This window comes from Symphalangus syndactylus, chromosome 3 (assembly GCF_028878055.3).
Source record: "Symphalangus syndactylus isolate Jambi chromosome 3, NHGRI_mSymSyn1-v2.1_pri, whole genome shotgun sequence".
Lineage (NCBI taxonomy): Eukaryota > Metazoa > Chordata > Mammalia > Primates > Hylobatidae > Symphalangus > Symphalangus syndactylus.
The window spans coordinates 82023826-82049197 of NC_072425.2; the positions used below are offsets into that span (position 1 = coordinate 82023826).

At 36.3% G+C, this 25372-nt stretch overlaps 1 long non-coding RNA gene across 1 annotated transcript in view; it reads right to left on the reverse strand.

Annotated features, from left to right (window-relative positions):
* Nucleotides 1–9403: 9403 nt before the first annotated feature.
* LOC129478348 (uncharacterized) overlaps nucleotides 9404–25372 on the reverse strand; it is a 70867-nt gene continuing 54898 nt past the window's right edge. The window contains exon 3 of the long non-coding RNA XR_008656405.2: nucleotides 9404–9746. This is a non-coding gene — a long non-coding RNA (uncharacterized lncRNA). The remainder of the gene's footprint in view (nucleotides 9747–25372) is intronic.

Below are 25372 nucleotides of genomic sequence, written 5' to 3' on the forward strand. Positions count from 1 at the left end.
AAGTTACATGAGCAAGTGGTACAGATGCTCATGGCTCCTACTCCTTCTATGCTGCTTTCTTGCTCACAACTTGAACACTTAGCTATGTAGAGGGCTCCTCTATATCCATTTGCTGAGGAAGAAAAAAACTCGTGGCTAGTTTATGGATGGTTCTGCATCATATGCTGGAATGCCCCAAAAGTGGATGGCAGCAGCATTATGATTCCACATATGGGTGCTAAAGAAGGGTGGTTAAGGGAAATCCTCTTAGTGAATAGAAAGTAGCAAATTTGTTTGTTCACTCTGTGTCGGAGGACGTATGCCTGGAGATATGGCTGAAGTATAGACCTACACTGATTCATAAGTATAAACTAATTATTTTATGGAAAATCAGGGAATTAGGAACACAACTGGTAATTTAGTGATAAGGAGCTATAGGGCACAGATATGTGGAAAGATCTGTCCAAATGGACAAAAACAGCAGAATTATGTGTACTTCATGTAAATGCTCTTCAGAGAGCAAACTGGCAGATGAAGACCTTAACAATCTGATGTACAAAATGATCAATTCTGTAGATATTAGTTAGCTTCTTTTCTCAGCCACCAATTTTGCCCAATGGACTCTTGAACAAAGTTGTCATAGTGGCAAGGATGGAGGTTATGCATGGGCTAAGCAACACCGATTTCCACTCTTCAAAGCCAATCTGGCTGCAGCCACTGTTTAGGCCTTAATTTGCCAACATCAGATTCTAACTTCTAAGTTAGGTATGCGTGACTTAACTAGAAGAGAAATGAACAACTCCCAAAGTTTGTTAAAATACCATAAGGAATTTATCACTTAGTAAAGTCATATTTTTAGTTGTATAGTAGATGGTTTTATCAAGTTACATTTTATTAATGTCTTTATTTGGAAGTTAAATATAGATAACAGATTGCATGGATGTCACTTCAACAAGGATACACTAGATGTTTTATGCTGTTTCAGCCTGATTAAGCCAAACCTTCCCCCAGAATCTCTGTCTCTTTATGGCTTCAGGTTAGAGTTGGCAAAAAAGAAAATTTGTAAAAGTTTAAAAGGTAAATTAGTTGGGCATGGCGGCGGGAGCCTGTAATCCTAGCTACTTGGGAGGCTGAGACAGAAGAATCACTTGAACCCGGGAGGCGGAAGTTGCAGTGAGCCGAGATCACACCCAGCCTAGGTGACAGAATGAGACTCCATCTCAAAAAAAAAAAAAAAAAAAAAGGTAGAAGTGGGGCATAAGACATATACTAAAGGCTGTTATAGGACACCAGACCCCACTGCAGCTTGTGCCAATTGTCAGTGAGCTGGTGACTCACATTTTTGATGTGGGCAGCAGCCAAGCCTGCAGCTCCCTATGCTTCCACCAGATATTCTTTTTCAACTTCTCCTAATCTTGTATCATGTACCTGTGCAGCTTTATGGTAAGTCCCAGCTTTTTCTTCAGGTTACCCACTTCATTGCAATTGGACGTAGTTTCAGTTTGTTTCTGTGTGTAGCAGTTTGTTATTTCTTTCCACTGCTTCACATTCACCTTTTCATCTTGACTGCTGTCCCTTGTCATCTATAGGCACTTCAAGCCCATCACCATATGCACAGACAAATGCCTCTCATGAACTCTGTAAGGTCTAATCCCTGTAATAACTCCCTTGTTTTGTATCACTCATGGGAGTTCTGCTTTTTTGATGGAGCCCTCACTGAAACAGTCTGTGGAAGTCAGTTTTTAATAAAGAATAAGAAAGAAATTTCCCAATAGTCATTGCCAATCTAATATCTGTAGAAACAGTAGGCTAGGCATTGACCAATTGCTGAACTTTCTCAATTGCTAATGTTTAGAAGTATGCATTTAATCTTCTATGTCAGCTAAAAAAGCTGTCACAGTGGACAACTCTAGCTTACAGGAGCATTATGGGAACAGCCTTTTGTGCTTTCACCGAGATAGCAATTGCTGACTTGGTAAGTCCAAAGATCCAGGATGTGTCTAGAAAAGAGTATATGTCTTCACATTTGCTGTCTTCTGCGTCAGAGAACCCATGCTATTTAGTTGGCCTAAAATATCCTATTTTAGACAGTGGTCATAAGAAGGTGACCAAGTTGCCCTGTTTAAGTGCCGTACCCCAAATAATTGGTTTCTATGTTTACAAAGTTGGTTTAGAAATGAGAATTGGTTTACAGGACTATTCCTGCAGGAGAAGTGGGGTTCTCCTAGTGAATAAAATAAAAAGCTGGAAGGGAAGTGATGTTTACAGAGAAAAACTCTAATCTAAATCAAAGTCACCAAAGAGGTTCAATTTTTCCCAGGATACCAATGTTAGTGCACAAGGCTTAGAATCTAGGCTAGAATTTTATATTTTGTGGTAATAGTGGAGAAGAATATTATTATCAATATATTCTATGGATTTGTTTAAGTATCTTTGAGAGTTTTTTGTAGCACCTCAAATTGGATTGAGACTTATGATCTTCACATTTAGCAACCATTATCCACATATCATTAGCTATATACTTATTTTTTCATTTTGAAACACATAAGCAGCACCAAATGTATTTACATCTATAGAGAAAATATATTTTAAAAATTAAGTATTTTACCAAATGTACCTTTTAAAATTAAAAATATAGAAAGAAAAAAAGAAGAAAAAGAAAAGAAGAGAAAGAGAAAGAAAGAAGAAAGAAAGAAGAAAGAAAGAAAGAAAGAAAGAAAGAAAGAAAGAAAGAAAGAAAGAAAGAGAAAGAAGAAAAGAATCTATAATGGTTTGTTGTATTTTGAATTATCAAAAAAAATTAGTTTTAATGCCCTCAACTTACTAATTGTATTTTATCTCTTGTGTTTGGAAATTAATTACCAAGTGCAGTAAGGGAGAAGGGATAGATGCCTTTCCCCTTTTCTTGTACAACCACCTCCCACAGTACAAACGGATGTGCATAGGATGACATCTCATTTGGATCTCATTGTTTTGTCTTGGAAAGCCGATATCATTGGTACATGGGGAACTGAAGTATTTGTTGTAAGTAAATAATAATCTGTTCTGTTCTGGAAACTTTATTTTGCACTCAGAATAATATTTAAAAATATAGACATTAAAAATGTAATAAGGTCTTAAGAATGAAATGCAATATAGGGGCATTTCCTTTTCTACATTTGTTCACAAATAAGGAAATGTTTAAAAATACCAAAACTAATAAAAATGTTTAGCAACCCTTAGTCTTGAGTTTCTCCAAACCAGTTATTCTCTCTAAAGGCTTTGGAGGCTATGGGATCCATTGTTCTTTGGATCAAAGAAACTAATCATAGTCCCTCCCTAAAAAATAAGTTTAAGACCCATTGTAAATCTCGGACAGAGCTTTGTGCTACCTTCTTTACACCCACTGTTTTTCCAGAGTCAGAAGCCAGAAATATTTGGTATAAATAAACTTTGACCAAGCTTATGAGGACAAACCGACTTAGACAGAATGTGAATTGAGTATACTGTATACTCCATAAGTAACAGGTAATCAAATGAAGTTTTAAATGTTAAACCCACTCGAAAATGTCTTACTTTCTCTCTTTATAAATGCACTTATTTGTGTGACGTATCAACGTAAATAAGCTCATTTAATTGAAATTCTCTTATATGAAATGATTTTCATATGGTGGTGGGCCCCTGTAGTCCCAGCTACTCGGAGAGGCTGAAGTAGGAGAATGGAGTGAACCCAGGAGACGGAGCTTGCAGTGAGCTGAGATCGCACCACTGCACTCCAGCCTGGGCGACAGAGCGAGACTCCATCTCAAAAAACAAACAAACAAACAAACAAACAAAAATTCTTATTACAGCCATTATGAGATATTGATGCTACTACCATTCAAACAAAACTTTAGCAGTCATGTTCAATTGAACATAGTTAAAATAAGTCATACAATAGAAAAATCTAAGTTAGTAGAGCTTACAACTAGACATGGTGAAACATGAATAAAATATTCTACTTAAGTTATGGTGACACTCTATCTCTTTTTAAAAAATGCATACAAGAAGGCAGAGGAATTGATAATCCAAGCACTTAAAGCTGAATTCTGAAATCTACATTAAGGCGTTTTTATGACACACAGCAGAGAAACCAGAATGACTAGTCTCATGTGAGTTCAGTTCTAAGTTTCTCCATCAACTTATTGCATCCCCTTAGGAAAATTTATTAACTTTGCAGTTTTTCACCATCTGTAATATGGGAATAAAATATTTGGTACCTACAGCTCAATGACTCTGTGAAGAAAACCAGGTCATATTTGTGGCATATCATCAAATCTTATAGGAAGAAAGCACTCTAAAATATGAGGCTTTATTGTATCTTTTCTTTCAAGAAGGAACAGACGCTAACATTTCTCTAGAGTAAAACAATTAAAGTGGATCTGTAAAAGCATGCCTTATTACACAGATATATTTCCAGGCATTTCATCCTCATGTCCCTACCAGTATTGGTAGTGCTGGGTTATTTCTCTTGACAGATACTTTTTCTAGAGTAACACATGCAAATTGATTATCTTAAATAAAGTTAAGATTATAATTTTTTTCTGGAGTCATTTCAATTAATCTCCTTGCACTTCAGCCAAAAATAAGAAATAATAATTCTCATGAAACCTTGGCAGGGACATAATTCTTGGTACCTAGAAAGGCAAGAGAAAAATATGGTCATGTCACTTCTAAGAATAAAAGGAAAATATATTTATCACCACTTTTACATGTTCTTTCAAACTTTAAAAAAGTATTATTAAAAGAATTATTTTTTGTTTTCACATTAAATGCTTTATAAAATGATGTGTGGGAGAACTCAGCAGGGGAAAATTACTTGTAGTTTCCATGAACAGGCTTACTGCCTTTTTGAAGTGTGGCAAGTAATTGAAACCTTTAAAAAAATACCCTCCATTTCCATTCCTAAATACCAAGCTACCTTTAGACAGATGCAACGTGACCAACCTTCAGCCTGAAACAATAGCATCTTCAAACCCAAGACATTTAATTTTATTTCTTCTTTTCACATGAACTATTTTGAAAATTTGACAACAAATAAGCATCTGATTTAGGCTGCTTTCTATCAGGAAAGTATTGTTATAAAATTTATGCAGTATTTACATCACTACCCCTTTCAATAACAAGCTCAACATTAAATTCTTCAACTTGCCATCTCATGTTAATATCATGACCACATTAAATCCATGATTAGTGAGCTTTTTGTTGTTCCCATGGAACTTAAGTCAATATATTTTTATTTCTCTAAATAATAACATGTTGTGTATTGTCTTGGAAATAAATTTATCAAAATCAGAGTAAAGGTTTGACCAGTGTGACTGCTTAAGAGGATATATGAATTAAAGAGCAACTGAGTCAACAAATGTTCATTGAGTCCCTCTTGTATGTAGAATATGGATCCAGTCAATACAAATAATAATAAAAATAGACACTGTGTTTTCCTTTGATGAAGACTACTTTTTATAAAAAGCCTTCCATAATTAGTATCTTATTATCTACTTTAGTCCTCACAGTATCTCATTGGAACCTGTACTATTCTTATGACCATTTTTCAAAGAAACAAATGTTTAGAAGTTGTGTAAACTTCGCAAGTTTGCAAATCCTAAAGTAGTAGTGCTGAAACTTTAGGCCAATTCATTCTGATACTAGGGTCTATGCCTCAGCTTTCAATAAAGACACTGTGTATCTTCACAATAACAAGTTTACATGTGGGCCCTAATTTTAAAATAAATAAATTTTCCCAAGGTTTTATCTTTAGCTTATTGGTTAGATCTCAGATTGTTTGAAGAGTAAGGCACAAAAGCTGTTATACCATTTATGTGGCGGAACCGCTATACTGATTAGATTAACCAGAGTAGCCAGACAGCATTTTCCATATTTAAGTGCAACCCCTTAGAACACGGTCTGACACACAGATGGACTTCTCATCCTACTTCAGCCCCTCAGTTTCCATTATGAGAACTGATTCACCTTAGCTACAAATGCTTCTCATTCTGTAGGACTTTTAGTGGGGGTGTGTGTATGGGTGGAGGAGAAGTACATTCAATTGGACATAACTGTTAAAATTTTGTATCAGTGTATCAAAGATTGTAATAAAAATTTCAAATCTAGGAAAATCACCCTGTGTGAGAGAATTTTCATTTAATAAGCTTACTTATGTTGATGTAGCAAACAATAACATTCATAGAGAGATACAGAAACTAACACATTTTCTAGTGGGTTTAAGACTTAAAACATCATTTGAATGCCTGTTACTTTTTGTATATGTAGTATATTCAATCACACACCACTAGCTTTATCCAAACAGTGGAATACCTCATTCCAAGGAAAAGCCAAAATCTCAGCAAGCTATAGTCAGCACTTAAGGAACAAGGTATTGGGGAAACCATTCTATCTTCGGAGAAATCAATCATTGGTATGGAAGAAATAATAAACTCTAGCGCTCTGTGCTCCTCTCCTAGCCAGGAATTTGGTAAAACTCAGTTTCAATTAATGTAGAAAGGATGGGAGCTAATTTTTTTAATTCTCAAAGGAGGGTCACTTAAGTTTCCAATGGTTCACTTTTAACAAGTGTGTCACTTTGTGGCACACTTCTTTATGCTTTTCTCAATGTTAGTCACCCACATTAATAAGAAAGACTTTTCTGGAACTTGCAGGGAAAGTTGAACAGTGAGAGGTCTTGTATGTTCATTATTCATTTTCAAAATGGACTGATATTCAAGACTGGGTTAACTTTGGGTCTTTGGGCTTTTGGCCTTTAGTGGTACCTTCTTCAGTGCAGTCTCCAAATGCCAGGTGACCAGCATCTCTGAAGATAGTGGTTCATTCAAATGTCTAGGTCATTATCAACAGTGTTGATAAAACAAGGACAGACTGTATTAATCTTTGTAGACTTAAAAACATAGCTTCAATAACAAATGTACAATGAATAAAGAGTTCTGTTTTGACTTTTGCAAGACGAACTTTTAGCATAAGGTAGACCAGAACATGACTGAAGGAAAACTGTGCAGAACTCTTAAAAGGTGGAAAAAAGCCCCACCTTATTTGATTTACATCCCTATGATCACAAAAGTAGCAGCACACCTTTCAATTCTCCCTACTCTCTTTTAGGAAATGGCAAATTATAAAACTATCACAGAGAAATATTTCTTACTCCTTTAGGTACATAATAAATAAAACAGCCATTGAGCTTATCATAAGAGCCTTATGACTTTTTTTTTTCTATACTGGTGAGCTACATGAGTTATAAAACTCACATAACAGAGATAAACTTAGTTAACCTGTTGTAACAAAAATAAGATTGTCTCTTCAGTGTCACAGAGATGAGCCCCACAACTAGCAATTTGCTAAGCAGCCAAATAAAGCATTCTGTCACTTCTTTAATATTTATTTTTTGTTTAGGTTATTTTGTCTCCTAATTTATGATGTTTATGAGCGCAAAGTTTCTGGATTCTTCTTTTGAGACCATTTCAGTAAGAAACAAATAAGTAGAGTCCTTGGTCATGTCGCCTGCTGGCTATTTATAAATTCCTTGTGACACATTAAAAAAAACTTAAAAAGAGTTGCTTGATAGGATCTTTTATCTTACAGTGATGATTTCTTTATTTCAGTTCCAAATTTTAATTTTATTCTCTAATTTTATGAAAAAATTGTATTATTTTTCATTTTTTTCTCAACGTTTTCTCCCTTTGAAATGTGCTTACTTTAAACAACTCATAATTTATTATTAATTTTCTACATCAGGAAATTTATTTGCTTTATTGTTCTTAAAGTGTTGTTTAATGTCCTCCTAAGGGATACTCTATACCTATTGTTTCATAACACAGAGTATCAATAGCAATCTTGGTAAATCATCACCTAGGAACTATTGCTTAGCTTTTCACATGCAGATACTAAATTTTGTCAGCACAGCTAGGTTGAACTTTTAAACGCAGTTTCAAATTTAACAAGTTCAATGACATATAAACCAGATTGATTAATTAAAGTTGATATACCTAAGAGGAATCAGAATACTGAAATGTGCATGAACGACTCATTCTCCTCCTATGTATTAACTTAATAATGCCAATGTGTCCATTTAAGCTGAAATGTGAACATCACATAAATATTCAAAGTCCACGTGACTTGACATGGTGGCCATGAAAATGTACCTCCCAGATCTCCTATTTAGGGGATTATAATTGACTGATGACCGTAGCTGCTGTACACTGATTTCACCACCTTGTTTATACCAAGGCCAGTACAATGATTTCACCACCTTGTTTATACCAAGGCCACTGCAATGAGTCATTAACTCTGTATGGAGAGCACTAGGGCAAGTCCCGCGAGATGAAGGACTCCTCTAACAGGTGGGTTTTGGTGCTGGACTCCCCGCTGGCCTTGCTGAAACTTTATAAGAACTGCATGAGCATTGAAGGATTTTTCTCCTAACCTTCCATGCCTCTCTTTTCCCCATATCTCACATATAAGAATCAAGCCTGTGGTTTACAGTAGCCCAGTCCTCTTGGATTGTCATATTGTTTTAAAATATTTATACAAACATTTCAGTTTAGCCCTACAGATGTGAGTGTTTTGAATAAATTGACCTATTTTTTCCTAACCAGTTATGTATTGTAGTTCATAACATTACAAGTTTGTAAGAAGCATTTTACTAGGTTCCCCAAGTAGTAAACACCAAAAGATAATAATGTAAAATTATAAGGGGTTGTGTTATTCATCAAAATTAAAAATTTGTAAGAATCCTTGACTAAAATGTTATATTATAAATCTATTAAACATTAATAGATTTAAAATATTTATGCAGCCAAATCTAAGTAAGTATTCACATAAGTATAGAACCTGCAATGCAGCAACATCTGAAGAAATCAAAACAAAAATATAATGTCCTGATACTGCTCTCAGAATAATATCTTTTATGTAATGTGCCAATTAGGAAGTCTATACATTATCCTCAATTCTGCTTATGGATTAGGAAGAACCCATGAAAATGTGTAGAAAAAATCTAAACATTCTGAAATGTATAGAAAGAAATAAAACAACATAGTGAAATAATTGTTTGTTTAGTTAGTTTACAAAAGAGATGAAAAATAAATGTGGTAGATATTTGTGAAATGTTGAAAAGATGTTGTGTAGAAAAATTGTTGATATTTTCCAGTGTATCAGCAGAGGACAGAACAAGAATTAGTGGCTGACAGTTGATAGTAGGCAAGATTTTATTCAATATGAAGATAAACATTCTCACAATAAGTGTTAGTCACATTACAGATTTGATTACCTCAATATAGTATGATATTTTAAGTGTAAGTGAATCCTAATTTTGGGAAAAAAATATATATATATACATATGTATATATTTCCAGTACTCTTGTAAGTTGGAACATGAATATATTTTTATTAGGTTGCTCACAGAAATGAATGACACATTAGCACAGGAATCAAGGATGAAGTTTTTAGCACAAAATATCTTCCAAAGAAAATCGTCACCCAGATGTTTCCTCTGATTTAATAACCTCAGCTGAGTGTTCCACCAGTTCTTCATGACTTTCCTAGAGTGCTCTATCCCAACAACAGGTGCCACTTCACAGAGATCCAATGGCCTTTGCCCCTGTCTCTGCTGTCTAAGTCCCATGCTTCCTTTCAGGCCTTGGTCAACCGTTTGTGTGTCTTGTTAGCTCATGTCCCCTCTAAAATTCGCAGCTTGATAGTTCTGTGTGTCTGCCACCATCCCAGAAGTAAAGAGTGAGTGGAGACTGAAATTACATCAACATAGAAAAACATTAAGAATAGTTATTAGTAACTGGATATGTGAGTATATATATTTATAGATCCCTATATAAAATCTATCTATAAAATATAAAGTTATCACATATATACATACACATACATATGTTATATACACATATTATATATAAGATATATATAAAAAATGCTTATAGGTAGAACCCATGCCTCCTCCTCAAATGACATATGTCCTGTAGAGAACAAAGGAACCCTTCATTAATTTATGTATTCAACTACGAGCCATAAAAAATAATGTCTTTTGCAGCAACATGGATGCAGCTTGAGACCATTATCCTAAGCCAATTAACACATGAACAGAAAACTAAATACCACATGTTCTCACATATAAGTGAAAGCTAAACATTGAGTACACAGGGACATAGGGATGTGAACAATAGGAACATAGGATGGGAACAATAGACACTGGGGGACTACTAGAGTGGGGAAAGAGGGAAGGGGTCACAGGCTGAAAAGGTACCTAGCGGGTACTGTGCTCATTACCTGGGTGATGAGATCATCTGTACTTCAATCCTCAGCATCAAGCAGTATACCCATGTAACAAACCTGCACATGTATCCACTGAATCCAAAACAAAAGTTAAAAATAAAATAATGCATTATAATATAAAATATACATTCATAAAATACCTCAGTATGCTAGGGACAAGGAATACAAAAATAAAGTTGTTTACTGTCCAAAGATATTTTAGATGGAGAACATGGGCTAAAAATTACTATAGTATGTCCTTTTGTACTTGTGCACAGTATACTCCTGCATACAGGTGTCCAATAAGAGTTGGCTGATAAAAGGATAGAGAATTTCTCTACTGTGGCTCAGCACACCTTCTCCTGGCTCTTTTCTGACTCTGGATGTGGCCAACGCATTTTCAAAGGGGAAGAAGAAGAGACAAAAACGTAATACAGAAATCAAGAAACTATATTTAGTACTGCAATTTCTAACAAAGATAAATTAGCTGAAAACATTGTGTGCTAACCCGAAGACTGCTTAAGGACACACACACACACACACACACACACACTCACCCATGATTCTCCATGGGGAAGGGTCAATTGGAAAAAGTACACAGAGACCACAGGTTTTGACCAAGAACCTCTTAATGAACTGCTGGACGGCTCCTTTACAAAGTTAATTGCAGTTGCCTGACTGCTGAACCGGTTCCAGTAGTTTATTTGCTGAGGCTGTAGGCTTTTAACTCATGTCAACCTCTGATTACTGTGGTTCTGCTGTCTACCTGCTCTTCAATGAGCATTGCCAAATCATAACAGTACAATCTATTTCCTGTGTTTTAATAGATAAATCAGGGCCATCTTCTTCTAAGTAAATGTTGAGCTACTTTTCTCCGAATGCATTACCTTGAACAATCATTATTGCAATTCACCTACTATTCCTGTCTACTCACACACTCTCTTGAGAACTTTCACCAGATATTTCACTACTCATAGAAGAGACAAGAGACAGCTATCTACTAATATGATCAGTTACTCCTTATTCAGATCAGTTACAAAGAGGCTAAGTTAAATGCATTCTAGGGCAATGTCAAGTCACATTTTTCTACTTGGAGAAGCACATTTTATATATGCTTTCCCCCATATCTTTACTTATGCTTTTTTCTTTCTTTATAATATTCTGGAATTAGAGTCAAGAGGTAGGGTTCAGGAAGGGGATACAGAATCGCGTGAGAAAGCTGGCTTTAGAGTAGGGATCATATTGATCACCACTCTGAAGTCCCTATTCCACTGTCATCTTCGATGAGTAATCACCAGTTTTTAATCACCCATAATTTGTTTAGAAACTCAGAAACTGGGTCAATCATAACTTATTTTGTAAAAATAAATACTTAAAACAAAATAATAACATACTCTAGGGCCTCATCGAGGAGTTTTTGAAAATATAAACATCATAATTTCGCTCTTACCTTTATCAATATACAAATTTCTTTTCTTCAGAAGGAAAAACAACAATAGGTTACTTATGTATGTTTGCTTACTTCTTATGAAAGCTCCACTTCCTAATTATTAATTTATGTACTATGTTTATCTTAATATTCAGTAATTCTATTCTTTATAATGAACTTTACCAGTTTTTATCATGGAAAATTATCAGTCTTTGATCATTAAGATTTCTTTCTAAAAGAATTAGAAACCTCCTATCAACAAAGACAAGTTTGCTGTATGTATCAGAAATCCCCAGTACAAATAGTCTTAATAAGAAAAGTATTATCTCATGTAAGAAGAAGTCAAAGTGTAAGATGTGATCAAGGTATAAAATATGGAAGCTGTGACTTAGTTTCTCTGCAGTTCTCTTAGTTCTACTCTAATTGCAGGTGATACAGCTAGAGTTGGGAATGTCTATTAGAAGGAAGAGTTCATATTTTCTTATGTCGTCTTCTTAGCAAAAGGATCTACTTTCCAGAAGTCCCACAGAAAACTTCTCTCACATTGTGCTGTCTTGCATTTGGTTACATGCCCCTTTCTAAATGTAGAGTGGCAAGGAGAATACGATTGGCTTAACCTAACCATTTAGTCAACCACAGATGATTTGGGCAGCAAAAAGTATATATGAGGGTGGATGTTCTTGTAAAAAGTATGAAAATTTCTATCTATTAGTTCTTTTAAAACTAAAGGGCAGATGGCTTTCACCTGGGCACTAAAAACCATACATGAATGATGGAATCTTTGCAATTTTATTATGAGTATATGCAAAATAGCAATCTTCTACTGAAAACTTATTAAGTAACTCATATTCTAAAAGATGTGATTTTAAAAACTTTGACTGAATTAGAATTGATTGGATATCTAATCATGTTTTGTAATTAAATTATCTCCTATCAATGAAGATATATAATACCAAAAGATTATAAGAAACTATTTAAATTTCCCTCAAGCTTCCTTTATGCTCAGATCACTCACTCTTTCTATTTGGTCTTCAAAAGGTAAGAATAATAGCTGCTGTAATGTAGCCTTATAACTCTTGTTACAAATAGTGATTTTAATTTTTAGTTAGTTTGATCATTTATAGTACTTATGAAGTCTTACTTCTTCTGCTTCTGGAAAGATATAAGAAAAATTCACCATATGACCACTTATTTTCCAAAGAGTTTATCACTGGCAATGGGTGGAGGAGGACTGATGTTTTAGGGATTCACAAGATGGAAAATATTCATTCATGATAAGTACCTTTGCAGGTCAAATGGTCTGGTGATGCAGTAAGAAAATCCATTTATCTTAGTCTTACTAATCATTTATCAAGCTATTTCATCATGAATTTATATTATGGTAGAATAAAATTTAATGTCTGAGGGGATCTTGTTTCCTAGAAAGAAACTCTTGGAAATGCTGAGTTAAGGAGTGGTCAAATGAAAGTATCAATAATCACAGAAGGAGGATTTGGCTTGGAAGCTTTTGAAGGTTGAGTCTCTGTAAGCAGAAGTGGAGACAGAGTTTGTGATGCAAGGTGTTGATTAGGTTATCAACACCTGTGAAAGGAAAAGGAAGAAGCAAGATTGCACAAGAGGAGTAGATGAACTGTGAAGCAGGCCTGACAACACCTACCTAACTGGAGAACTCTGAACATCATCCCCAGATTTGGCGCAGGTTGGGTCAGAATTTCTGAGCCCCTATATCTTCACCACGCTTAGTCAGCAGGTGTGAGATTCTTGGGGCAATAATGTTTCTTCAAGTGACCCTCTGTAGATGAGACGGCCAATTGAAGGGGATGAGAGCTGGAGGCTGTCTGCTGACTGCACTCCCTACAACTGGGCGCAAGATCTTCTTTGAGAAGAGATCTGAGTAGTTAATCTCTGCGTCTACAGTAGTCCTAATTGGTGTTTCTCATATCCTCTTCTCCATATACAACCAGAAAGCTACTCCTCAAGGATTCCTGTGGGCTTCTCTTCCTGAGGAGAAAGTGGCAGTCTTTGCAAACAGGGAGCCCCTAATTTTCAGATTAGGATAGAAACATCCGTTGGCCAAATCAAGTCAGCTATAGTTAATAATTCAATGAGGCTCTTGCTGTATTTGCTAGTAAAAGGTTGCCTCTTTTGTAGAGCAGAGTATTTAACCCTTCAGAGTACAAATTGCAGGTTCAGAAAGCACAAAGCTCCCCAGTGGGTCATCAGGAGTGAAGATAAACAAGATCGCTTATTTCACCACTTGATTTCTGGACCTGTGTATTTATCCTATTGGGGACACTTTGCCATATAAAATTTTTAATGCATATACTGTGTTCTGGAGGAAGGTACCCCATTCTTACAGAATAATGCTTCTCAGGTAGCTCTTTATTTGTACCTTCACAGCCACTCCAGCACTCTGGCAGACCAGCACTTCCGGGTAATGGAGTAAGTCATACATCCAGTGGATCCTGTGGGCATCATTAACTCCCACACCTTCTTTGCTGTAAAGTGTTTTCTTGTTTTTTTCTCTGGTGTGATGCTTTGGACACCCATTCCAAAAGATCAGTCACTCCATAAGACCTTACGTAGCTGTGTTTGCTGAAGTTCTGTGGGCAAGTAAGGGAAATCCATACTCTAACAGGTGTCTATTCCTATGAGAACAAGTGACTGGACCTTCTAGTATGAATGGAGCCCATTTGGTCTCCTCAAGAAATTTTGTCATATTGGAAGATAAGAGATGTTCTCTGTTGCCAGTGGGTGGAACATTAGTTGGTAGCAGAAGCTAGATCAGCCTTGCTAGTCTGAAACCCATGTTGTTGGATCCATGCATAGTTTCTATATCTGCCACCACAGTCACCCTGTTTATATATCTATTATATCCACTTTGAGGTGGCTGTTGCCAAAAATTACTGACAATATCAGGTGTTTATTTAGTGCTGTTTTATGGTTAATGCTTTCTAGTGGCCACTAATATGTAACATAAAAATCTGCACTTCATGCCAACTCTCACATGTTTAATCACATGCTATTCAAGATGTGTGCTTATACTTGACCTTGCATTTTTTTTCCCTTCCAGGGCCCTGATCAGCTTTCTAGGCCATTCACTGCTAATCATAAGTGCTTATATATTCTAATCTCAGGAAGCTTCTTTCTCAACACAAAGTATAGGACCAGGGACACTGCCCAAAGTTATGAAGCTATGCCCATAGGAAGAATTCATGGCAGTCTTTCAAGGCCATCTCTAAGTGAGGTTGCAGTGCAGCTAAAATCCATTTTTGGCTTGCACCCACATATTAAGCCAACACACTCATAGTCTGAGTTTTTTTTCTTTCAGCTGGTCATATGGGGGACCCTACTATGCTAGAGTTGTGAACTGAAGGGCAGGCACTAGGGCAATGATGGTGGATGCCATTGTTGTCTGGGTTTCCTACTCATGCAGCTTTCTTATGCCCTGTGGTCCTTCTCGTGTGCAATTTGGGATATACCTCTTCCGTCTTATGCTGAATTTCTGCTAGGCCCATCACTTATTAATTTGTTGGCTGATAGACCCAGCTCTCGACAAGCAGGTTCAGACACATGGTCAGCTGTTCTGTCTATAGTAGAGCCTAATAGCATTCCACAAGTTGTTTTTGAAAGATATGTAATTGTCTGCTTTATTTGGCATGATCTTGCTCCAGAACCCTTGGGATTTTTCAAAAGGCATATGATTTTCTCTGACAAATGGCATAGCTTTACTCCAGAATCCCAGGGGCCCACATTATGATTCTTACACTGAGACTTGCCACAAATTCCACACTGCCTCTTTTCTACTAGCCATTATATCTCCAGTACCATAAGGTCTGCAAAACCATATGACTCTAGTGTCAGGGCTACTTTCACTGTAACCTGGATCTGCTGTAGAGCTGTTTTTTGCTGTAAGATCTTTCCAAAGCTAACAGCATTTCATTCCATGCAGTATGTGGGCATGAGCAGTATTCTTAGTTGTGTAGGATGCTGCCATAAGAATCTAAAAAATGTACCAGTACTATTCTTTGTTCATGGTAGGATGTGCAAAATGCAATAATTTTTCTCTTATTTTGGAGGGGATGACTCAGCATACACCTGTCCACTGGGCCTTTAAAAGTTGTATGAATGTGTTGGGCTCTTCACTCTCTGTAGAATTATCTCCAACCCTCTGGAGTATGTGTATTTTATTGAGATCTTCAGCATTGTCTTGCTCACTTGGTCTGATGAACGTAATGCCATTGACATAATGGACTAATGTAATGTTCTGTCAGATATCTAGATGATCCAAATCTCTTTAGACTATGCTATTTTATATATATACACACATACACACACACACACACACACACACATAGAGAGAGAGACTGTGTGTGTGTGCACGCATGTGTGTGTGTGAACTTAGCCCTGGGACAAGCTGGTAAATATATACTGTTGTATGTTCTATATGAATGTAAATTGTTTATAATATTTTCAGATTGGGAAAGAAATGAATGTGTTTATCAAATCAGAGGCCAGATATCATGTTTTTGAGGCCATATTAATCTGCTTTTGCCAAGAAATCCGTTTGACATAGTGGTTTCAGTCAGGCTAATACTTCACTTAATTTGAGTAATCTGTCATTTTCCATGATCCATCTATTTGGAATTAAATGGGGAAATGATAGGGACCACACCCCTACTTCGTTTAGATTATTGGGGTCACAAATCTCTATCATGCCTTCATGATAGGCATGATGGCTAGGAGTGGGGCAATTTCAAAGGTGTCCACTTTACTTTGTCACTATTATAGCTCTTATGCCAAGGCAAAAAAAAAATGAGGCTTGTTACAAGCTGCCAAATATATAACTCCAAAATATACCTATGGAGACCAGGAAAGTGTCAATGAGTAGGTCTGTAGACCAAGTGGAACCACTGGATGACCATGACCTTTGTTACCAGCTGCCAAATACATAACTCCAAAATATACCTATGGAGACCAGGGAGTGACTACAGACTGAGTAGATCTGTAAACCCAGTGGAAACACTGGATAACCATGACTAGGATTCTATTTATTACTTAGCCCATATATGACACCTCTCTTATGGGACTGGAATGATGGTGAAGATTCTGGTTACCAACTCAAACCCTGTGTCCAACAGTCTCCAAATGTGTAAGTACCCTCCTTTTAAAAATATATTGGTACCTGAGAAAATGGCCATAGGTCACTTGGAAAAGTAGTGGAGAAATCATTACTGTGATGTTTTTCTTCATAAAAAATTGGAAAAAAATTAGTCAATGAATTCCATATCTGAAAACAGGTTCAATCTAAAACTGTACAAGGAACTATAATTTTTATTGGGGTGACTTCTGTAAGCTACTTATTCATTCTTATTTCCTCTGATGACAAGGGTGTCTACCTATTTTTGCCTCTCGATAAATGATTTTCTTTTAATCATGTCAGTAACTCTCTACAGGTCAGAAAACCTTGGCTGTCACTCCAAACTCATAATTCATTACAATAATTGCAATACCTTGCCTTCTGGTTCTGAATCAATATCATCTGCCCTCTACTTTTGGGAGATTATTTTATCCCCGGTGATATCAGTGAGACAAGTTCTGTAACAGCCTCTCCTACCACCAACACTGGCACAGAGAAGAGGCCACCACTAACATTTTTAATGATACTCATGCTCCTGTCACCATGGCATTCCTTATGGCCTTGATATGGGGTGGTGTCTCCAATGGAATACAATCATCTGGAGGATTTGGGGGACATATATTGGATATCTATTTCCAAACATCCACCCCTTTCAATCTGTTCCTTTACTATTTGCGGTGGCAATCCTGCCCTTTCAACTTCCTTTCTATGGGTCATCACTTTTCCTATGCTTAACATCATCCTGGTAGCAAGTTTGCCACCTCTCCCTGACTCCTTGCCAAGTGTTAAATCTAGTGTCTTCTGGGTGCCCTCCAAAATAAATGAATTCTTCCTGACGTAATTGTATATTCAAATGACCTTTATTAAGCATCTTCAGAATCCAGTTCTTTCTTCACTCTCCTGGCCCCTGCCATTCTGTGACAGCTAGATATTCCAATTACTTTGTGATATAGTCTTCCCCCTTCCATCAAACCAAGCAATGCCCCAGGAAGGTTACAGTATAACTTAACCCCAGGTATTAGCATAGAGACTATGGGTAGAGGTGAGGTCAAATCCTGGGAAGGTAAGACCTGTTATCTTACAGACTCTGCATTTTCTTCCACCATGAGGATAAGAGGTGGTGTGTGTCTGTGTGTGTGTGAATTTGTGTGTATGTGTGCATGTGCATGCACTTCTTCAGGCTCAGAAATTTGGGAGGAGAATGGGGAGTTAAAATATAATAGAGAAATCCACTCAGACGTCATCATCCCATTCAGAGACATCCACCCAAATAGCAAAATCTCAAAATGTCTTAACCAAGGTCCTCACCTTGGCATAATAGACCTGACTTTATCTGTCATTTAACTATCTTTGCAGTTCTGTCACTCCAACATTTATATCATAGACATGGTTCTCGGCTTCCTTTGCTCTTCTGTTGCAGGAAATGAGAGCTTTGATGCAACCAAGATCATTTGGTTTTCACCTTGCTTTTCGATTGCCTTTTACTCATCCTCATCTGTTCTCTATATTTCTGTAGTGCATCAATAACATTTATAAACAGTCATTCTATACTAAAACTCATCAGTGTATCCCATCCTACCAGCACCATCCCAACTCACCCCTGTAAAGATTTTAACAACTGGACTACCATTGTGCATCCAGGACAATGTGTGTTCCCCCTACCACCAGTGACAGGGTCCTCATTTAACAGGACATTGATTAATCCAAAAACCTCATCTTATTGTCCACTTTATTGGGCCAGTTTTGATATCTCTGATCTCAATTTGAGTTTCTCTGAAGTGGAAGCTGAGACACTATAGAGTTCAAGAGGTTTATTACATATCAATACCTGTGAAAGGAAAGAAGAAGAACTGTTGGACAGAGGGTGAAGTTGTGATGAAGGCTCTCCAAAGCCTTGGCTAACTCAGAGGGAAACCTGGCAGTGATTCATGCCTCTCTGAGTTGATCCTCATCAGGCTGAGGTATGTCAGTGCAACTGAGATAGACCCTAAATGATGGGACAGATGAAAGCCATCTGCCAACTGCACTGTGTATCTGGGCAACAAATTACCTTGAAGGGAGATATAGGTGGTACAATGTCAGGTCTATACAGGGGTAGAAAAAGCTGTCTAAATGGCATTCTATCTTCTCTCTTATTTTTTGTAAAGCCAGAATTAAACAAGTCCAGACAGACAAGAAACTGTCTTAATTCTAAATGACCTTAGTAAAGAAAATTCTAAAGCCTATTACCTTCTATTTCAAAACCGTGCTAAGGTAAAACTACGCTTGTTCGAAGAGAGCAACTTTTTGACAACTTGTTCAGGAAACATTTATTTTTCCTTCCTGTCAATGCAGAGAATTATAAGGCTGAATACACTGTGAGTGTAATTATCCAGACTCTTATTGTTAGGTCAACCATCCTGGCAAACTAAGCACTCTGTGTGCCCAGAGACAATCTTTCTTTTAAGGACACCACTAAGTTCCTGCCTAAAGATAGGTAACAGCCTTTCCAAGTGCAACAGAGATTTCATGTAGAAAAAAAAAATTGCCAAAATAAATGAATAAATAAATCTACATAAACTGGTGGGTTTTATGAATTTCCACTCTGATTTTCTTTCTACTTCTGACTTTAGTGTCAAGTATTCTGTATGATTGTTTCATATAAAATAAGGACTACTTTAAAAATATTTACTCCCAAGTATTTAAAAAGTCATAACTCACCCTACGTTTAGGGAGGATGTTGCAGCTAAGAATTTATGCCTTGGGTTTTATAAATACAATTTCGTTGATTGGGTGGCATTTTGTAACGCAGAGATATTTGTAATTTTTAATTCTTTGTGATTCCATAGCATATGCGAACATCTCTATTTTGTTCAGTTATGCCTAAATTTTGTGTTACTACTATGTGGCACTCATTACATAAGGGGCTGGGAATACAAAAATAAATAAAATATAGACAACACATTGTTAGCTGCTCATGAAAATGTTATGTCCAAAATTAAACTGGGCTTGTCGTATTCAAGAGAGTGTACATGGCACCCTGAGGTTCTTTCATTAGGAGACTTACATGGAAGAAGTAAGGAAACTTCATTACCTATATTTTATGCAGACCTAGATTCTGTGTATTTTATACTGGCCTGTGATTCCTGTGTACATGATGAGACATGAATCTCTGTTATGTCTCAGATGGAGATCTCTAGGCTGGTCTTCTTAGGGTTCAAGTTGGCATATCAAAGGGTCTAACCAAAAATGAACTGTGGGAGAGCTTGTAGCCAGATCCTCACTACCCTCAAGTTCTTTGGTTCTTGATAGGAAAGGAGAGAACTTTTGTGCCTAGTGTGCCTTGAACCAGAGCCTTTCTCAAAAACAAGTGTAAATGTTAATGGTAAAACACAAATTCCATCACGCTTTCTACTTTTTTATGTATTATGAGTTAACATGTCTATTCATAGGAGTTTTGGGTCATTGATGTTATTGAATTTTCTATTTGGAGCTACACACAGATATAAAGAAATGGAAAGGAAGTCATTCATGCACCTTTTCTGGAATCAATAATCTCAGAGTCTGACTGGTTAGTGTCTTCAAATGCTATCACAGTTGATTGCAGAACCCTGAGAATAAAGGTATAGGTGGTGCAGGAACAATTATTGTTCTTACTTTGAACTCTGATTTTTTTCTCAGGTTTCAGAAGGAAGAGCCTAAAGGAAAATGTAGGTCAAGTGCTTTTATCCTGTGAAACTTTTAGAAGAGCAATCATAAAATCACAGTGACTGGCCCTGATTTTCAGTGATGGAAAAAGAAGAGCAATAGGTGAAAAAGCAATGGACAGGTATTTTTAAGTAGTATTTTAAAATACATAGCAGCAAATATAAATTTTTTTAAATTAGGAATATATTTGATTGGTGTAGTCTAATTTGACTTTGGCTTATTAAATTTGGCTTTCTATGTTACTAATTCTGGTCACTATCATATTAATGTGTCAAAGTGCAAAAAGAAAAAACTAAAACATATGTTTATAAGGCATCATGTTTAATGTGCTACAAGTCTCTAATTAACATACAACCCTTCACAAAACAATTGTTTCCAAGCCTGTAAATGTTTAAGAGAATGGGGCTGCTTTGCTCATTACTGTAATTATTGTAAAATCAGGTTTAATAAATTTCTTGTTTATAGGTATTATATTAATTTTAAAAAATTATTTATAACAATTTAAAGTACTCTATTATCTCAAAAGCAGATCTTTCTTTTCTAAATGAATGTTTTATATTTCAAGAATAATGTTATTTTAGTTGGGACAGTATCCATTTAGTTAATATTATAATTAAATATCTAATGAAACTTTCTATTGTATTAGAATTGGCTATGATAAATCTGCAATTCCAATACATTAAAATTGCTACAAATATGACTGGAGTATATGTGTGACCTGAAAAAGCAGGCATATCTTGTTTTATTGTGCTTAAGTTTATTGCATTTTGCAGATGCTGCATTTTTACAAATTGACACTTTATGGAAACCCTGTGTCAAGCAAGCCTATTGTGGCCATTTTCCAACATCAAGTGGTCACTTCCTGTGTCACATTTTGGTAATTCTCACAATATTCAATCTCTTCATTATTATTATGCCTGTTTTGGTGATCTGTGATAAGTGATCTTTGACATTATTATTGTAACTGTTTGGGGGTGACACAAACTGGACCCACATAAGATAGTGAACTTAATAAATATTATGTGTGTTCTGACTGCTCCACTGGCTGGGTGTTCCCCCATCTCTCTCCCTTTCCCTATTCACTAAAACACAAGAATACTGAAATTATGCCAAATAATACATCTACAGCGGCCTCTAGGTGTTCGAGTGAAAGGAAAATTTGCATATCTCTGATTTTAATTCAAAAGCTAGTAATAATTAAGCTTAGTGAGGAAGACATGTTGAAAGCCTAGACAGGCTGAAAGCTAAACCTCTTGCAGCAAACAATTAGCCAAGTTGTGAACGCAAAAGAAAAAAAAGTTATTGAAGGAAATTAAAAATGCTACTCCAGTGAACATACAAATGATAAAATCATGAAACTGTCATTGCTGGCATGGAGGGTTTCAGTGGTCTGCATAGGAGATCAAGCCAACCACAACATGCCCTTAAACCAAAGCCTAATCCAGAGCAAGACCCTAATGCTCTTCAATTCTGTGAAGGCTGAGGGAGTTGAGGAGGCTGAAAAAGAAACGTTTGAACTTAGCAGAGGTTGGTTCATGAGTTTAAGGAAAGAAGCTGTTGCTATAACATAAAAGTGCAAGGTGAAGCAGCAAGTGGAGATGTAGAAGCTGTATCAAGTAATCCAGAAGATCTAGCTAAGAGAATTGATGAAAGTGGCTATACTAAACAATAATCTTTCAATGTAGACAAAACAGACACAGTTGTCTATTGGAAGAAGACGCTGTCTAGGATTTTAATAACTAGAGAGGAGAAGTCAATGTCTGGTTTCAAAGCGTCAAAAGACAAGCTCTCTTGCTAGGGGCTTATGCAGCTGGTGACTTTAAGTTGAAGCCAATGCTTATTGACCATTCTGAAAATCCTAGGGCCTTTAAGAATTATGCTAAATCTACAGTGCCTGTGCTATGTAAATGAAAAAACAAAGCCAGTATGGCAGCACATCTGCTTACAGCATGGTTTACTGAATATTTTAAGTCCACTGTCCAGATCTATCCTTTCAAAATATTACTGCTATTGACAATGTACCTGGTCACCCAACAGCTCTAATGAAAATATACATGGAGATTAATGTTGTTTTTATGCCTGCTAACACAATATCCATTCTGTAGTTTATGGATCAAGGATTAATTTTGATTTTCTATGACTGACACTTTAAGAATACATTTTATGAGGCTATAGCTGCCATAGATAGTGACTCCTCTGATGGATCTGGCAAAGTAAATTGAAAACCTTCTGGGTAGGGTTCACCATTCCAGATGCCATGAAGAACATTCATGATTCATGAGAGGAGGTCAAAATATCAACATTATTAAGGGGTTGAAAGAAGTTGATTCCAGCCCTCATGGATAGCTTTGAGAGATTCAAGACTTCAGTGGAGAAAGTAATTGCAGATAAGGTGGAAATAGCAAGAGAACTAGAATTAAAAGTGAAGTCTGAATATCTGACTGAACTGCTGCAATCTCATAATAAAACTTAGATGAGGACTTGCTTCTTATGCATGAGAAAAGGAAGTGGTATACTCCTAGTGAAGATGCTGTGAACATTGTTGAAAAGACAACAAAAAAATTTCAAATATTACATAAACCTTCTTGATAAAGCAGCAGCAGTGTTTGAGAATATTGACTCCAGCTCTGAAAGAAGTTCCACTGTGAATAAAAATGCTATCAAACAGCTTCACATACGATAGACAAATTTTTCATGAAAGAGTCAATAAGTGACACAAACTTCATTGTTTTATTACTTAAGAATTTGTCACAGACACCAGAACCTTCAGCAACCACCACTCTAACCAGTCAGCAGGCATCAACCTCCAGACAAGACCCTCCACGAGCAAAAACATTATGACGCACTGAAGATTAGATGATACGTAGCTTTTGTTTTTAGCAATACAGTATTTTAATTGAGGTACTTAAATTGTTTCTTAAATATAATGTGATTGTACGTTTAACAGACGATAGCATATTATGTACATAACTTTTGTATGCACTGGGAAATCAAAAGGTTCATGTAGCTCACTTTAGTGTGGTGGTCTGGAACTGAACCCACAATATCTCCCAGGTATGACAGCAGCATAAAAATTGTAGTGCTGCAGTAAATTTTTTGGCACTGACTTCGAATTTGAGCCAGGTCAGGATATTTTATTTGAATTTTTGGAATGCAAAATGTTTATGAAAATGTTCTAGTTTGAAGCAATATATTGCATTGTAAGATTTTATTAATTGTAGAGTAATGTTTTGAAAATAGTTTGATTGGGAGAGAGGCATGTGTTGAAATTTGAGGTTATCAAATATCTGGTATAAACAGAAAAGCAAAGGGAGGGACAGAAGGTATATGAACTGGGAAGGCCAGTCATATTTGTTTTATTGATTTCATTATTTTGCCTTTAATTGACCCAGTAGACAGCTATCTGGACACACCTCTTGGAAAATTTGGTGCAATGGAGGGGAGAAAAGGCAATACAGAATAAATGGAGAAGTATCGGGAGAATCACTCTATCTTATCTCTTAGGGTCCCAACTAACTCATTAGAGAATGAAGGTGTTGGACTTGTTCAGTGGTGTTTAACTATAATATTTCCACACAATAGCATACCATAAACAGTTATAAAATGTATTACAAGACATTTGCTCCCTAAGTAGTGGGATAATGTTTTAAAATGTTATGAGATTTTTTCCTTATCAGTATTTTTCTTCTGCCATGATGATTAGTTTTTGACATGAGGACTTGCCTTACCAATGAGAAGAACAAATACTACCAAGGTCAAATAAGAGGTAAGACTTAAGAACAGTTTCTACCATAAAAGAAAGAGAAATATAATGTTTTTTTTTTATGCTGGGGGAATAGATTGCAGGAGTGGATGTGGGGAAGAGGAGAGAGAGGGAGAGAGAAACACATTCAGTGCCAAGTAGTTAGATACAGCATCTTAGCTAATTGATCCTCTGCCCTTCCTTGGGGTTAACTTTTGGAGAAGGAGGAATAGAAAGTAACTGACAAGATCAGATGAATACTTTCTTCTCAAGAAGAAAAAATAAAATAAAGGAGTGGTCCTAGAATTCTGCTCGTACTTCCTTCCATCAGGCATTTTGAGTGAGATAATCAATGCTTACCCCCTCATTTGGTGACACATTTGCTCACCTAGGTGTCTTTAGGACTAAAATAACACAGTGTAGCAGTCTTGTAGAACTAAGAGCACAGAAAAATAGATACAGATTTACTAGCATCAAGAATTACCTTCCCTACTTCTCTTCCAACTGCTCATGGCCAGTGAATTATAATCTCAGAAGTGACTCTTAAAGCTGCTTATCCTTGCTGAAGGAAAAGCCTTGGCCAAAAACTGTTTTGGTAGTGTTTCCAGTGCTTGAAGCTCTTCACCCCAGGATGCATCCATCTTCACTATCCTGCACATTGAGATGTCCATTCTACAGGTACACACGTCAAGCTGCAATATCCATTGAGAGATCTAATCATACTACATGCAGCCTTCAGCTTCAAACCTAAAAGTACCCATCACCTTTACTAGAAACAATCATCTCTTTTATCCCTTGTAAGAAAAAATTAACGTGTGGGAAGTTTTCTTCACTTGGATGTGAAAGCTACAGCTACTTACAACTATATACATACATACATATGTATGTACACATACACACATATATACACACACACATAGTTGTACATATGTATACATATACACCTCTAGTTGTAAGTAGCTATAATTCATTTGTTTTGATTCTTGTTTCATATTTTATTGTATAAATAAACAATGTATTGTATCTTCCTTCACACAAGTTATCAGAACTTAATTATAAACTCTACTAATAAAGATAGTATGTAAGTGGCACAGGGATAGAAAACTGGCTG